We start from the raw sequence: 16204 nt of genomic DNA, 5'->3' as shown, positions 1-16204 counted from the left end.
ACCGTCTGGTGAGACGAATTAATTTACTGTTGCCGATACTATTTCCGACTAGATAAATTCTATTACTCCACTTATCTTGCTTGACATGGGTAGTTCTTACAATAAGAGTTATATTAAAAAATGGTAAAGTAATCAATTAGTATAAAATAACAAAGAAAATATTATTATATTATTTTTATATTTTACGTACTTAAATAATTCTTTTTTTTTTTTTAATTTTATCAGTTAATGTCAAAAATATACCATTTTTATTTAATTATCAAAATTTAAATCCGCCACCATGACGATCAAAAATGTGGCATGCAACTCTCTAATTAACTGTGGGCAGAAAATAAGTACCTAAGTAAAGTAAAACTAATATGATGGTATTAAATTTTAAAATTATTAATTTGATAGCAAGCATATTCTCAATATCCATCTCGCTGATCCCTTCATTGTTGAATGTAATAATGTATTAATTCATTAATCACCCGCGAAGTTGAAAATTACACGTGCACACGTGTGTGCGTATGTACACACGACCTGAGCCGTGACGTCACACCAACCTTTGCAATAATACGCACGGTTTGCTCTGTATTAGCGGAAATTTTATTAGATTAAGGGTTTAATTATTTGCTCACGAAGAAAAGGCGAACGTTTCATCATTTAGCTTTCATATTCCTTGATTATATGAAAGTAAAATAATAATTTAAGATTTATTAAATTCTTTTAATTAAATTAATTAAAAATCCGTTTTTATAGAAGATCCATAATTTAAAACAACCTCAAAAACGTATCCATAAAATCTCTGAATTTCACAACATTTTTATTAGCTCGTATCCTTTGTCCGGTGGTTGTTTATCCAGTACAAATCTTGCAATCGATTTTTAACTAACTTTCCGACTAGCTAGATATTTAAAACTTTTAGAATATATCAGAACACAATGCCAATGCATTCTTTTAATACTTTTAGCCATCTTTAAGTAGAATTGAATTCATTTTCAGTTAATTCTGTTTTGTAAGAAAAGTTATTTTGGAAGAAATCCGTAATCCAATCCACTATTATTGGTTGCTAAGGGGGTGGTCCTTGCAACTAAACTATTAATATATACGTGCGTTACAATGAAAATTAAAATGACATTTCAGTATTCTATATTTGTTTGTTTAGTTTTTTATTTACTTCATATCAAGTAAAAGTTTGAGCATATTGAGCATAATAGTTCAACAGAAAATTAAAAAACGTTATAAATAAAAAGTTTTTTTTATCTTGTAATTATTTTAAACCAATATTGTGACTTAACCCCACATTCATCGCTATTCAAGCAAAAGGTTTAACAATCAAACTATTGGCTTAAATACTAATCATATCACTTTTGGGCCTTTGAATAGTAGTTCAAAAGTAAAGCGTTTAACCGATATAACATATAAACCTTTAACGTTATGATAGTCGAAAAAATACGAGTACCTAGCGCAAAGTGGTATGGCTATGTGCATGTTGAGCATAACATGGAAAGACGAAGAGATGAAGATGAAGAGGCAGATAAGACTATGCAATGTGATAGAGGACCCCGAACAGATGGAATTGCAGTATGCTGAACTACTCGCTCGGCGACTGGAAATATGACGTCATATGGTGGTTACAACTTTGCATGGTTTTGGAAAAAGAAAATTTCGACTAAAGATTACTAGACGACTTTCAAGTCGCAGAGGATCGACTCGCCTAACTCCCTGATTTTTTGGCCAGACGAGAGCGATCAATGCTTCAAGTCAAAATATAAACCATTTCATTTTTTGTTTGAAGGGGTGGAGAATATTTAACCACATTTCTAGCTTAAAGTCTGTTCGTTGTAAAACTCGTCTAAAAAATACGTTCGCCGAAAGATAAACTGACTATGTATTCGATTTCAATTAAATCACCAACCCTTAAAAATAAAATTACAAATCGTAACTCTCTGTCGGCCATTGAAAAGTAATTTGAAAATAAATAATTACGAGATAAAAAGAACTTTTTATATACAACGTTTTTAAATTTTCTATTGAACCAATAATGGTGTCGAAATAACTTTCCATACAAAACAGAATTAACTGAAAATTAATTCAATTCTACTTAAAGATGACTAAAAGTATTAAAAAATGCATTGGCATCGTGTTCTGAGATATTCTAAAAGTTTAAAATGTCTAGCTAGTCGGGAAGTGAGTTAAAAATCGATTGCAAGATTTGTACCGGAAAAATAAGAATACGAGCTAAGAAAAACGTTGTACTAAAATGTACCGTTACCATCGCAACAATACATCGGTTAGGTTAGGTTGACTAAACGGAACCAGTTTGATTTTTGTATTAAATTTGTGCTATTTAGCAAGGCGACCTGCGCTTCGGCGAAAGCGGTTAACATATTATATAAATGCTTTTAGATTATTATATCTGATAAGGAGTCGGTTGTTCTTCGACCGTGTTAACAAGTATCTAATTCAAAATGTAATTTCTCCATACTTGTTTATGGGGCAAGTAAACGTGCTGTAATCTCGAGCCCCTTTAAATAAGTTAAAATAAATTCCATATATAATGTTAAAAAGCTGTATATATTTTTTGGTTGTAAATAAAAAACCTAACTATTTTCTATAACCCACCACCAAACATTCTCAAAACAAAATCATAACGAGGTTTCTGCCATTCACCGTAAAAGTACTATAATAATGCCTGTACACGTGCATGGATTTACTGGCGGCAATAGTGTTTATTTTAAACTATCATGACAATAACACTGTTTTCACGTAAAAGTGCTGACTGTCTCTTCAATTCATTCTTTAAGAGTGGGAGAGACGCGATGTTGTCATTTTATGGTACTATTTCGTACTATCTGATAGTTGGTGAAAATCGATCAACCTGGAAATTCGTTTTTTTGGCGACAGGTTCACCACTATCCAGTGACGTCCCTAGACAAAATGCCGCCCCTTGGCAGCGCCAAAATACCGCCTCATTTAAATACAGTATTTTTTATTATCCTTTCATGACTCCAATATCTAAGAAATGTGTTGTATGGATACATTACTAACAAAATATATACCACTCTAAAACATACAAAATTAAATTAATAAATATTTTTTCCCAAATGTGGGGATTTTTTGATGTTGGTAAATCTGCACGTGTCGTTTATCGTCACCAAAAACGTCAAAAGGTAACGGAAGTAAACTAGATATCGTGAGCCCGACAAAAAAATACAGTTCTGTTAAACCTTGTATGTTAATTAACACATTTTGTTTCCAACCAGTGAGTTGAACTTTTTAATGGACACATATTTTTGTTATTACTAAGTTATTATTATTATCTATATATACCAAATGTTTCTACTCGATTTACCGACCTTCGAGTAACTGCCGCCTTCAAGCGACGCTCAATCTGACTACCCCATGGGACGTCACTGCCACTATCGTTCTACTGCTCAAGTGCATCTTGCAATCATGCCAGCTGCAGGATAATACATGTTAACTCATACATTTTCTTTCTGTCAACAGTAAATCCATGCACGTGTAAACAGGGTATACGTGTAACATGACAGTATTCATATTTAGTATTGAATGAAAATTACAATATTATAAAGAATAAAACGATCCGATAAACTTTAAAGCAGGTATTGAATAGTGGAAATAATTTTTTTTTATTATTATTTAACGATTGTAGAGTTAACTGGAGATTTGTCCTTGTAATATGACATCATATCATCGATCTAATTAGGACGGACGACGTGTTAAGTGAAATTAGTACACTTGAGCCTTGATATCGTAATGGATAAGCAAACATCAAACCAAGATGCTAACTTCTCCATCATGTCAAGCATCCACTTATTGACTGAGTGAATTTCTGACTGTGCACACATTGTTGATGGAATATTGTATATATTAATATTGTAATCGAGTGGCTTTGTCGAGACCGCGAAGGAATATATTAATTGGTCGCAGCAATCTCCAGACATACCAATATATATATATTATTATGTACCTACGCTCAAAATACATTTCTTATTTTTTTGGTTACTTTATTTTATTATTGTTAATATCAATCATTATTTACCATATTCATCATTATTATGGACTAACGTACCGTTTAAAGGCTGAAAACGAAGCGTTTGGGAGTATTTTTGGGAGCTAAGGCTGAAAATTTATAGATATTATAGAAAATTGTATATAATATAATTACTTGTCTTTAATCAGGTTAGGAATCAACATTTAATCATTGCATATACTGACTTAACTTACTTCCAAAAGTTGGTATGTCGATAATTTAGATATTAAGAGTTAAAAACTGATTATCTGTCTATATAAATATGTATGCTAGAAAAAAATAAATATCATCCGATATAATAATTTATATAATATGCGCGTAAAGCACAAAGAATTTAGCATTATACTTGATTTTAGAGGGCATAATAAACTTCAAACTGAAATTATTACAATAACATGATTTCGAGACCTTTGGCCGTAAGCCAACAGTATTATATTTATTCCATTTATTGCTTATGCTTTTCATACAAGATGGTTCTGTTGTTCTATTAAAATTTAGAAAATGTTTGTATTGCGTACTGTATATTAATTATATTCCTCCATTTAATTCTGTATTTTTTTGAGCAAACGTCAATAATTATTGACAGTGATATGTATGACGAGATCGCACATTGTGACTTAGCTTAAAGTATTCAACCAATATAATATGCTCCAGTGTTTAAGTATGCGTGAGAAATATACAACAAACTCTTAAGTGAGAGAAATTCAAACAACGAGCAACGCTACCTGAGATGGAAAAGTGCACATTGGGCGTAACGTGGAAAGACCAAAAAAGATATCAATTGATAAAGAAGTATATATGAGTATCCGATAAAATGGCAATAGGCTGAGCATGTTACTCGACGAGTGGACAACTGCTAAATAAATACCGTCATAGACTATACTGTGGTACCTAAGTGGCAATAAACGACCACAAGAATGCCATAAAATCCACTGAATTATTAGACGAATGCATAAAGTTTGGTAGATGTACGTAGCAGCCAAGAACTGGGGACTGAGAGAAGTGGATGGAGCCATAGGAGTCTTTCATCCAGCAGTGGATTGGTTCCAACTTATGACGATGGTATACTTTTGTCAAGCTAATTTAAAAAAAATCTATATATTGCAGACGTGGATAAAATAGCTGATATTGATTATTAGGGGAAAAAATACTTTATGTAAAAATATAAAAATAATTATGTTTTAGTATAACTAATACGTTAGGCCTCAGTGGCAGCGTTTTGCAGTGCTGAGCGTTCAGCGTGCATATTGTGTGCACTCGTTTAACATGCACGCCACATACCCCGTTCAGCAAAATGCAGACACACTTAGAAGTAATGAGTAATTAGTTTACATAATATCTTTGCAATAGCTCTGATTTTTATTCACAGTTATAAAATGATAGTCTAAAATTAATAAAACTATAAGGAGACAATTTATAACATATTTTATTACCCTTTGTCAGTCTGAAGATGTCGCTAGGTGCATTTTTGTTAACTATTAAGACATGAGCAAAGTGATCGGGAGAAAAGTCTTCGTACTCAAGTACAAGGGATGCTTTGTGTGAGGGTAAACTGTGAAGCCGTCGAACTCCGATGCCTGGTTGAAATTTCCATACCGAAGAGGTTTCGCTCTAAAAACATAATTCCGTCTAATAACATATCTTCATAAAATTTATAACATTTTTAGTAATACTAATAATTTTATTGTATACTTACCTAGTATTTCGGTGTCGATAATTTTTCATTTGGTAGTTTCATTACTTACGAATGTAACAATAATTAATTAATTGCCAGCGTAAATAGACATTATGCTTAGACAATCATTATTAGTACGTAAAGTATTTTTATGAGTCACGGTTAACATTAATGCTTGAATCACATTACAATCACATCACGTGAGATTACATATTAGAACCACCAAAATATTCAATAATAAAAATTAACAACACACAAAAATACTGTGTTAATACATGCCGTTTAGCTCATTTCCAAACCACTAGCAACGATACTTTTTGACTGACACTTTGTTTTCGGCTCAAAATGTGCTACGGGATGAGGAATCTGTTTCATAAAATTTTAAAAATCTATCAACTAAACAACATTGCACACTTTTTAGTCGTGGCGTGAGCTTACCACGAGCTCACGTTCGCTCATGTAACGTAATCATAATGAGTTTTTAGTATAAGGATCTACGCACCATGTAGAATAGAATTTGAGGTATTTTTGGGTGCTCAGGTTGAACAACATGTCGAATTTGTATAAAAGTCATATAGGTACTTAATTAGATCATTATGATCCCAAAGAGTTATCATTCGGGTGACATAATACCAAAAACAATAAAAGTGTATTAAAAAGTCATATTCTGATACAATATGAAACATTTTCGTTCATGGTCAAGGCAGTCTTTTGAATTATTGTTATGTAAACATGTGCAGTAGGTATACTTACTACTACTTACTACTTTAATGTCTGACAAATTGAATTAATGTTTAACCTCCCTTTTACGATGCTAATAAATTCTGTCCGTTCTGGTTATGTCACACTGGGTTACCGTATGAGATTGACAATATTAGAGTAGATAAAAAGAAAATGCCTGCTTTGTGCAACACAAATAAGTCTAATAAGATTCCATTATCATTATTTTGTTTTATCTATAAAATGATCAAAAAGGCGTCAAAACTTAATTATAACCATATGAGTATTTATATACATTCTTACAGCCTACAGGTTATAATACTATCTTGATCTAGCCCTTAACTTTCAAATCTATTTCTTACAATTGAGTATGTCTCTCTTTGTCGCATATACTTTTAGATATATCTCTTTTGTTCGTAATGGAATGCGATGCTCTATTTGCGATGTGCATTTATTATTTATGACAGGTTAATGAAATCTGACGGCTATCTATCAATTATATGTTTACATTAGATATACTGTTGATGATTTTAAGAAAAGGTAAGATGTTGACTAAGTACTTATTAAGGCGATACTTCAGTGAAACGGCAAATAATTTTCAACTATAGGCGCGACGAAATTTTGGACTCGCTGGCATTCTGAGAGTGAACGTCGAGGTGTGAATACGTCACTTTGTTTCATGATGGCGACGGGGGTATTAATTCTTAAATCGTGTAAAGATGACTAAAAACGTTACCCATTTACTTGAAAAAGAAAACATGTCAATGAATATATTATTATTGTTACTAATAGAGCAATAAACAGAACATTAAATGGACGCATCTTGGATTTATATGACAAGTTATATTTCGTTCGGCATGTGACATTTGCACCCGTGACCCGCAATCTGCGCATCGCCTAGGCACAATCTAGACCCTGCTTCAATTGAGGTATAGCCTTAATTGAAATATTTGCAGTTTAATGGGCTGGGTGACATTACAGCAGTAACTGTAGTATTAATGGTACGAGGTCCCTTAAATACTATCAGTAAAATAGTAAGCAATATTACCCACCAGTTTATTTTCATGTGGATTCTCCGCAATGATTATATAAAACAAGTCTTTTCTCTGAATTACAGCCATGTCTACAGCCCCATCAGTTTCCATGGTATACAATTCGTCCATGTGACTTCCATGCCATTTGTAAATTCTGAAAAGATACGACACGGTCATTATTTTTTATACTGGTGCGGCACTGCTTGGTTAATTATTTGAAACTGTATCGTAGCTGAAGTATTACGATTTAAACGTATAATATTTTTTAGCATTTTAATAGGTAGGTGGACAGATATATTTTGTTTTCCCAGTTTTACCAAAGTTAAGTTAGAAAATACAAAATGCCTGCCTGCAAGATGATCAAAATGCCTTCCTGCTGTAAAAATATTATTCCATGACTCGGCTCTATGTCTTTCGGCATCCAGCGGAACTAAGAACCTGTTTCATTGTAAAATTCGTGACACTGTTGATTTTATCCGTCCATCTGGGTCTTCTTCATTCTCTTCAACTTCCACTTGATCAAAATATCACGGGATTTTTTCAAGAAATTATTTTCTCTACCTAGTTTTACTCACAGACGTGAACCATGAAGTAGTAAGCAAATTTAGTAGGTGATATTTTTTTTTGTCATGCTGAATTGCGCCGTTGTTAGTGTGTCTTTTCACAAACTTAATTTCATTTTTGTTCGTATAAAATACCAACTAAGAATTCGGTTGAATAACCGTGTAACATTACCCGGTTTTCCGTTAGTTTAGAAACGCGCGATTTCGGTTTAAATCCGTTTGAATGCTCTACTATAAACATAGATACTATTAACAGATTATTTTTACTGGAAATGGATGTAAGCAACTTTATTAGGTCCATACTCTGACTCATGTATATTTGCCAGACCCAGGATTTAAATTTGGGACCCATGACGTTATAGACCGACGCTTAAGCCGTTCGGTCATCGTGGGTGTGGATGACAATATGATCATATTAGGATTGGACATGGTCAAAAAAAAATAAACATTGGTACCAAATAAGCGAGAAGTTCGTTAGTTTTGACTGAAAATATGACGAGTGAGAGAAAATTATGCAATAGGCTTCATGTAAGAGCAGTCGGAAATAATAAAGGTAACAATAATTAAAATTACCCTACGTTATTCGTGTGCAGTTAGAGGAATCGCATTCTGCGCAATTTCAAGGTTAAGTTGTTTCAATGTAATATAGACTGTTGACAGATCAGAAAATAAACTACGTTTCTCATAATATTATGTATACGAAAAGTATGTTAGCACGTGGAGTATAAAGCCTCAATGACATTGAGCTACTTTACAAGCTGCTTGTTGGCAAATTTAAAAGCGGGCGAGTCTGCTAGTGTGATTGTGATGATGACACACAAAACTTTCCACTCACTCAGAAGCCAACAAGCTAGCGAGTTCAAACCATCATTTTTGTTACTATTTTGACAGGACGTATGAATTAGTTCGTTTTTTTACCCGGAGGTTGCTACTATCGCTCTACTTCGTAGACACAGTAGGAACACACGCCAGCGTGTGGCATGTAAAGTTGACCGGCTTTCAACTTTTCTCTGAAGATTGTTTACAATCTGCTTGTTAGCTTGTTCGATGATGACACTGGGCGAGTTCACAAGCAGATTGTAAATTCGCCAACAAGCAGCTTGTAAAGTAGCTCAATGTCATCGAGGCTTTAGATGTTATCATACGACATAGACATAATAAACTTTCTGATTTATTACTTCCCATATAAAGTGTGTTTTTTGATAATTTGTTTTAGATTTTAATAATGAAATGCAGCTATGATACTATTTATCTCAAGATATAATTAGATGGGGCTGAAATAAGAGAACAAAGTCGTTAACTTCAGTAATGGTACCATTAATTTACCATGGTAGCTAATTGGCATTCTAGGAAATAAAATAAAAAAGGTCGTTAACATGGCATGGCCGTAAACAGATTGTCGTTCTTATTCCTGTTGCTACGACAGCATAATCAATAAAGAAAATATTAAAATGTCCTCAACATTATAAGACACGACATATTTGTCAAGTTGAGTTTGATTTTAATCTAGTTTTATAATCGAGAGGAGATGAGTTTTAAAACTAATGAAATACCTAACTTAAAAGTACAAACCTTAATTAAATGTATAAAATAAAAATTTGTAGCTGAAATGAACAGATTTTATTTAAGATCAGAGTCGATATGCTTTTTTGTCTTTTATTACCCGAAAAAATGTTTACTAGCGAAGTCGAAAAGTTTTTTTTTCGTTTTATTTTCCGACCATGTCCGATCCTAATAAGATCATATTATGGGCCTCCACAGAGTAGAGGTTTGCATTAACAGATTTTGTTTTTTATGAGAAAATGAATGTCAGCCACTTGCTCAACCTAATAGGATCATAATTCATACACAAAATATAATAAAAACTATAGGTGTATTTGCTAGTCCCAATATTCGAACCTGGGACCCATGATTCCATTCAATTTCTTCCTTAACTGTTTCAAATACAGTTTTTATTAACTGTTCCGACCGAAATTTTTAGCTGCAAAGTTTCCAATTTTTCCGATTCTCGAAATTCTCATTGATGATTTATTTAGAAATAGGAATCTTGACAACATAGAAAATATATTAGACGAAGATCTTCTTTTCTCATTATTTTTCAAGAATTCTCGAGACGATGAATTACGATCACAACCTCTACAAAATTTACAGAAAACACCGGGGATTCAAGCTCGGGTTCACTACTGAGAATGTTTAATTGAAATTAAACTGTAGTGAGAAAACCCACGGGATACGGCGTGATAAAGTATGGGATTTTCGAGGGATTGTGTACCATTGTTTAAGCCACAAAAAATTAGACGCTTCCGCACTACCTATTAGTGTCAAACTAGTGAAATATTATTTATCATTATCTCAAAAAATAGATCAATGCCGTTTTATCTTAAACCAACTATGTAGAATCAAATATCTAGCGGTGAAAAATGAACAACTTGCATGATCTATCCACTCTACCGCATCGCTTCCTGTCTACTCTTCAGTATTTATTACAATGTATTTTGTGGTAAATTTATACGCGCGCCATCGCTCCGTCGCCGCCTGTCAACTTTGCGTCATAGACTTACATGGATTTTGCTTTTCCTGTATTCGCATGTCTGTATAGTATCACCAAATAAACTTGTCCGTTGTACTGTAAGAACTTTGCGTTTATTATTTTGTTATTTCCGCTTGCTATGGTCTGTTGGAGAACGCTCTGTGACCATCCGCTATTATCGTCCTCAGAATCATTGGAATCCTTTGGATTGGGTAGCATATAGAGCTGGCAGTATGGATGATTGAATGCAATCAATACCATGGTGATGCCTTTATATTCTGTCGCCTGGAAAAAACTTAAAATTATTAACAATGTCACAAAATTAAATCATCTAATCGAATACTAATAATACTCCAAGATGTTTTGGATAACAGACACATTTATTATGAAGTAAACGTCATCTTGTTTATTTTTACTTACCTTATTACAAACTTAAATTTAAATCGAAAATAATTATTTAAATCTAATAAAGCCACATTGTCTTCAACGATTATTAAAGGACGGAAAAGATTTGCATTGTATAATCAAATTATTCATTCTAAAATTATGCTTCACTGGGTGCATCATTTGATAGACTACGTCAATTTTCAGAAGTAATATTTTTTCTTTCAAATATCGAAATATTTGAGCTGTCAGAATAATTCATAGATAATAATATGAAAATAATTACAAGATAAAACGAAATTTTTAATTACAACGTTTTTAAATTTTCTGTTGAATTATTATGCACAATATGCTCAAACTTGTACTTGATAATATAAAGTAAATAAAAAACAAACAAACAAACAAACAAATATAGAATACTGAAATGTTATTTTGACATTCCATTTTGATTTCCATAGAAACGCACGTATATATTATAATTTAGTTGCTACGACCACCCCCATAGCAACCAATAATAGTCTTTTACTTTTTACGGATTTCTCTGAAATAACTTTCCATACAAAATAGAATTAACTGAAAATGAATCCAATTCTGCTTAAAGATGGCTAAAAGTATTAAAAGAATGCATTGGCATCGTGTTCTGATGTATTATAAAAGTTTCAAATGTCTAGCTAGTCGGGAAGTTAGTTAAAAATCGATTGCAAGATTTGTACTGGACAAACAGCTACCGGACAAACAAGAATACGAGCTAATAAAGACGTTGTAATTAAGATAGGTAAATGAAATTTATGTGACATTTTGTGTAGGTAATTATGTACAATATGTATATTATTTTATTAATAGTAATTATATAAGATTGCAATAACGTTTTTTCTTCTTTAAAGTTTATATTAATTATTAATAGTAATTCTCTACATAAGATTGCATATTTTTTCTTCTTTTATATTGTAAATAATGGCATTATGATGTTATAGGTTTATAATATCCTATGCAGGATTATTTGAAACCGGACTCTCCGAAGTAATATCATTATTAAAATATATAAAGTCAAATTGAAATCATTGAAAATGTCCCACTGAGGCGGAGGAAATCGGTTATAATCTATTGATTAAAAGTGGAATAAGTACTACAAAAAATTGCGTTTTATTAAATAAAAACAACTATATAAAGTCAATTTAATTTGACTGATGAAGATTTAAAAACTATTTTAAGATAAATAAAACTATCATCCTTCAGTCAACTTAATCGCATCAAACTGAGAAGAAATCTGTCTGAATGAGAAAACCATGACTCCATCCAAACTATATATTACATAGAATAATCGGCATGCCAAAGCAATGGGTTTTAAGACTTATTTCAATTTATTTTTATTAAAATCCACGACTAGGATACCAAGTGTCCTGCAAGGTCTAATGTATCCTCCAGATAACTTTGCCATTTTACACAGTGGCAAGAATTTGTGTGTATACCCAACCGTATAATTGTATTAGTAAAAGCCAGCCACTTGATTGGTTTACTCACGTACAGTGTATAATAATTATATTAGGAAATTCCAAACACTTGATTGATTTACTCACGTTTTAATTCAAAAAAATCTATTCCAAATGGCAAGGTTAGGTAGCGGCTACTCTACCTGTCAAGGTTCTGAGTAGTAATGTAACCACCTAAACCATGGCATCCTCAGAAGATCCATGGTCATGAGGCCTGAATCATCATTGGGTGGATTCATGCAAACATGAGCAGATCGACTGCGCTAGCGACTAGCCCGCAAGCTTAAATGTATGAAAATTTATAGTCATCTTTTTTGCAACTTCAACAAATGAAATCATTCTAGCCCTTAATGTATGTAAAATCCTGCATTTCTTTATACCTACATTAATTCTAGAAGCAAGCAAAGTAAAACCTAGCGTCATTATAAATTTTATACTTATTCAATTTTAAACATACAAGCAAGCTGTAATTTTAATGCAGCAATAATAATCCCAAGGCACAGCCCCTTTTCAAAGCATGTACCTAGAGAAGGTCTGGTTGAATATTTCTGTAGTTAGCAAAAATTCTCAGAAGTATGAGACCCAAGGTACCTACCTGCAAGCCAGGTACATAGGGTGTAAAGGCTGTCTTTGTGTGATTTTTCAGTGATAGAATTGTGAGTTATTTGTTGTGTATTATTATTACCTACTTTAATTTTTGGAGGCTACCCCAGCCTCTAGAAGATTGTCATTCGGTTTTCGAACTCTCGAGCGAGACGACGGCAATTTTTTTTTTTTAATATTTTTGTAGTATTTTCTACGCTGTACTTTTACTGTAACTGTATTCCGAACAATAAAACGCCGTTTTCGCCAATAATTCCGCATTATCAATCAATATAAGCATGTCCCCGAAAGAAGAAGCCAGCCGACGATATCACCGTGACATTACATCATCAGGGGGGGGGGGTCCAGCACTCATCTTACACCCCCCCTCCTTTCGGAGGTGACAGTAATAAAGGTGAATGAGAATAGAATGGCTGTTTTAGAGAAAAAGAGTTCTACGAAAGCACTGTGAGAAAACTCAGTGTGTATTGTATTAGGTACAGTCATGAATGAGGATGTCATATGCCACATCTAAAAAGTAAGAAGATTAGTTGGACGTCTGAGGGTTTTATGAACAAATCGTATCAGCGGCATTACTAAATATAGACATTGTTGTTAGCACCAATATTAAGAAACCTTTTTGGAATATAACTAAAATCGACACCAAACTAGAGTAATCAATATAATAAGTTAGATTGAAAGGGAAAATTTTGTTACCTCCACAAATGCTGCATCATCAACAATGTTAAGTATGTGACCATACTCCAAGTATAAAACGCCATTTTCGTGCTGGTGAAGAAGCACTATACCATCTTCAAACAGGAACTGCTTATCTCCGTGCACTTCAAACGTGGCAATGTGGCTGTTGATGCCATATTGTATGGCTTCTGATTTTAACGACAAAACATCGATTGCAATCTGGTCGTTATCTAAAAGGATTAAAAATATTAAATTAATGTCATTAAAAAAATAATTTGAATGTTGCTTACCTACATATTCCGCCATTTTGAGATTCAAATTCAAAATTCAAGACTCCAAATAGAATTTTCTTTTTGCAAATAAATTAAAGTTCTACAAACTTGTCTGAAGAACGGTCAAAAATGGATCTACAAAACTACCATATGGACGGCATATTGAAAACGTCATTCGAATGTAAGATTCTGTCCAGTGGCGAGTCTTGATTGGGTAGTTTTCGACTGTGGCTCCCCCATCAATTCTTTAGATAAGTTTTTAGGTTAAACTCATTGTTATTTGATAATTGTTTTACAAAACAATTATAAGGCCAGTGGTCACTTATGGCTGTGAGACTTGGTACTTAACTCAAAACGAGGAAAACAAATTAGCTGTCTTCGAGCGCAAAATACTCCGAAAAATCTTTGGACCTACGTTGAAAAATGGGAACTAGAGAATAAAAATGAACCACGAGTTGGAAGAACTGATTGAAGAGCAAACAATCATAAGATACTGTAAGTCCCAAATACTACGATGGGCGGGACATGTAGAGAAAATGCCTGAAGTTAGAGCGCCAAGGATCATGACGAAGTGGCTACCCCAACGGAAGAGACCCAGAGGCCGTCCAAGAAGGAGATGGGCTGACACCGTAGAAGTAGACTGGCTTCATATAGGAAGACCCGGTAACTGGAGAAGTGTGGCGAGAGACCGGAGTGAGTGAAGAACGGTTGTGGAGGAGGCCAAATACCACCCCGGGATGTAGCGCAGTGGAAGAAGAAGATTGTTATTTGATTGGAGTTTAATCTATTTTCCTAAATACGTACGCAAATAAGTTTTTATTAGTATTTTTTATTATCTTAGAATATAAGTGTTTATTACTTGTTTATCGAACAAACATAATTTGAAAACACTTCTGAGAAATATATTACAACTAGAAAAAATCATTTTGAAAAAAATACGTTATATGGGTCTCAGAAGTGTTTTCAAATTACGTATGTTCAATAAAATAATGTTGTGAATTATTCTTTGAATAAAAAAAAATAGTTTATTACTTGTTTATTATTGATCTTTTTGCTTATTGTCATTATTTTTGACAGAATGAATGTGTTCTATAATTTTGGTAGCATTCTGACAAATGTGAGATAATTGAAAAGCTATGCAAACAAAATAAATAAATAAGCTTTACTATATACATATACACTATGGTTGGGCCATTTATATTCCCATTCCATTCCTTTATATCCCCACCTCCTAATCTCCAGTGTTATTGAATTATCATTCATATACCCTCACATATAATCCATAAAACTGTGTCACAAAGTGCGGGAGTGTACAAACTAGGTGATCCAAAACAACGATACCGCCCGAGTGACAGTTGAAACCAGACCACGGAGCCATCAAACATCATCACAAAGGTCATTGTCTGGCATTCTGTTTCATCGGCCCCGCCCCTAGATCCGACCTCCTCATCTTCCACAAAATAATTACAGTCCACTTAAAAAGCTTAACCACACATATGATAATATATACACTATACACATATTAAACAATAATACATAGCATGCCGATAAAAAGGGGGTCCTTACTTTTTCCAAGAACTCTTTATATAATATGTACATATATAATTACATTATCAACAGTGACCAAATTCTATTTCGTTACCTCAAGTACAGTAAGTTATTCGTTTAGCATAATATTTCGTTTTGGATTATCTCTATATATATAAAAATCTCGTTTCACGATGTTTGTGGTCGCACTCCTCCGAAATGGCTTAACCGATTTTTATGATTTTTTTTATGTATATTTGTTAGGTATGAGAATAGGTCAACAAGTATATTCCATACCGCTAGGTGATTAGGGTATCTCTATCCAGAAAAATTTTTCTTTTATTTTTTTGACAATTTTTTTTGTATTTTTTTTATTATTTGGCATTAAAAAATACCTATAACCCCAAATTTTTACCCTCCTACCCTTACCCTTCCATTTTTTAATCGTGATTTTATTATTTTTGTATGAACAAATTTAACCGTAGTTCGTATTTCAAACAGAACGAAATTATTTATGTTGTTGAATGACAGATGGCGCTACGTCCGAGAAGAATTCAAAAGAAGCATCGCGTCATTTTGACATTTTATTCGGCATATCACAACGCAGTGCGTGCAAAATTTTGTACGATTTATTTTAATTTATCTATTTTTGTGTGCGTGTATTACATTGCACAATGCCAGCAAGACGC

Source organism: Rhyacophila brunnea, unplaced genomic scaffold (genome assembly GCF_057557595.1).
Source record: "Rhyacophila brunnea isolate RB1 unplaced genomic scaffold, BYU_Rbru_1.0 scaffold_21, whole genome shotgun sequence".
In the NCBI taxonomy this organism is placed as follows: Eukaryota; Metazoa; Arthropoda; class Insecta; order Trichoptera; family Rhyacophilidae; genus Rhyacophila; species Rhyacophila brunnea.
Note: the sequence above shows the minus strand (reverse complement) of the source record.